Here is a 2,735-nt window from a genome sequence, read left to right on the forward strand (position 1 = left end):
AAACTGTTCTACATAAGTGAGGATAATGTAGATGAAGCCACAAAGAATATGCCAGATCGTCTCCCGGTGGTGGCGTCAACACTGCGCATTCACCAAGTAGTAACAGTTACCCAGAGACAAATCAGTTACCGTGATGGAAGCTGCTTTTGCTCAACAAGACCGACCCTGGAGTATCAATGTTATAATACCAAAACCTTTACCTTTGAGGTTCAGGCAACAGCACAGTCAGGATAACAGTCAGGACCTGTCCGAAATGTCTTGGCAAAACTCAGACATCATCGGCCAGTGGTGTTGTCTAAAATATGATAATGATATTTATCCTGGAATTATGACATTACGGGGGTATATTATGGAAACAACTAGATAATTTAGCAGAAAAAGCACACTGATTTCTTCACTTTTTGTTAAGGTTGAAATTGTGCCTTCCGCAGGGGTTTCACCAATATTACTTCCAGCAGGTCCTGTCACTGTATTGTATGGAGGTTCACCGCGCACGTTCTCTATCTAGGTTTCTTTCCAAGAATTCACCATTTCCTACCGAGGAGCCAAAGATGGCAAACATTTGAGTTAAAGCACAACTGCGGTGCTCCTGCCATTCGCACACACAAAAAGTGCTGTCAACGTGCCACAACTGCGACATCTTGTAGGTAATGCAACAACTCCCATGACACCACAAAGCAGCGCAAAGGTGCTGTACAGGTGCCGCAACCATGCGGCATACATATAGGGGTGGCTGTGGCTCAGGTGGTAGAGCGGGTCGGCCACTAATCTCAGGGTTGGTGGTTTGATTCCCGGCCCACATGACTCCATATGCCGAAGTGTCCTTGGGCAAGACACTGAACCCCAAGTTGCTCCCAATGACAGACTAGCACCTTACATGCAGCTCTGCCATCATTGGTGTGTGAATGAGTTACAGTGTAAAGCGCTTTGAATACCTCTAAGGTTAAAAAGACACTATATAAGTGCAGACATTTATAAAAGTCTAGGGGCATGGCTCATAAATACAGTATATACCCATTGCAAACCACACTTCGACAAGGTTCTTTACTCTGCCCCACCCACCATTCTACTGCAGTGTGGACCCTCCCATTTGGATCGCAGGGCGGGATTTCACTTTATCGGGATTCTCCCGGCCAAAATGCTGTATGAGCTCTCCCATTCGAGTGCAGCAGTGGTGCAGTAACCTTAGGAGCATTTAGCATTTCCCGTTAGCCTTCGCATTGGCATTTCTTTTGGTCATGGTTAAAATGAGCCCAACACATAATAAATAGAGCCTGATATATCCTCCAAAATAAACTTGTGCTTTCCTTAAAGCCATGTGTGCCTCACTTGATTCTGCACAGTAGTGCCCCATTTGATAATGTACCGACCACACTGGATACTGCCGCAGTAGCTCCTGCCTATGCTTGATACCGCCACAGCAGAACTCCTTTTGCTTTTGATACTGCTACAGTAGTGCCCCGACATGACAAACGTACATAAGTTGTTTTCCTAACTAAACATTTACTTCCCTTACAGGTTTGTACACTGAGTTATTTCTATTCTCTCCACAGGGACTTTCAATGTCTAAGATCCATATTTTTATAGCAGTGTATCTACAGCAACGGAAACACAGCAGCGCTCCCTCAGCAGCTCCTTCACTATGCCCCCAAATACTCAATCCACTGCCGCAGCAGTAGTTTAAACTCTGCTGCCGCAGGAGCCCCCCCATTTATTATTCCATCTCTTCTACTCCACTGCCACAGCACTGCCTTAACTCTGCTCCAGCAGGAGGCTCATTTTACTGAGTGTTTTACCATCCTTCCGCTAAAGCCCTTTGTCTTCGCTTCACAGCAGCTGCGGTCACATCTCCCCCTGTTCATTTCAAGCACCATATTTCCCTTTCTCTGTGTAGACATCGAATGAGGCTACTGCTGCAAGTGAGTTGATCGGACAGTATATCTATGGTACAACTCCCTATTGTCGTACACAGGTCCATTTAATCTAAACCTTCCGGGCCCTTATGTGAGGCTGCCTCCATAAGCTGGCCAATTAGATGCAATATATCAATGGTTCAGCCCCTATAGCTGCATAAATGTCTTTTGTCTAAACCTTCCACCCAGAGCAGGCCCTTGCGTGAGGCTGCCTCTACAAGCCGGATGCTTCAATGCGGTTTACCAAAACCTAGGTCCTGTAGACCACCGTTAGACAACTCCACACCCTAACTATGGGTTCAATACTAAAACCATCTCTCCTAGAACACTCCGAACTTACAGGACAGCTTGGAGCTCCTTCAATAACTTCACACAGAGTATACAACTTTAGTTTTTCCAGTTTTTACGCACACACACACATACACACACACACACACACTGTTGTGTTTCCATGTTTTATGGGGACTTTCCATAGACATCATGGTTTTTATACTGTACAAACTTTATATTCTATCCCCTAAACCTAACCCTACCCCTAAACCTAACCCTCACAGAAAACTTTCTGCATTTTTACCTTTTCAAAAAACATAATTTAGTATGATTTATAAGCTGTTTTCCTCATGGGGACCGACAAAATGTCCCCACAAGGTCAAAAAGTTCGGGTTTTACTATCCTTATGGGGACATTTGGTCCCCACAAAGTGATAAATACACGCTCACACTTACATACACTCACACACACACTCACATACACACACACACATACACACACACACATACACACACACACACATACACACACACACACACACTCACACATACA

This window comes from Xyrauchen texanus, chromosome 25 (genome assembly GCF_025860055.1).
Source record: "Xyrauchen texanus isolate HMW12.3.18 chromosome 25, RBS_HiC_50CHRs, whole genome shotgun sequence".
NCBI lineage: Eukaryota > Metazoa > Chordata > Actinopteri > Cypriniformes > Catostomidae > Xyrauchen > Xyrauchen texanus.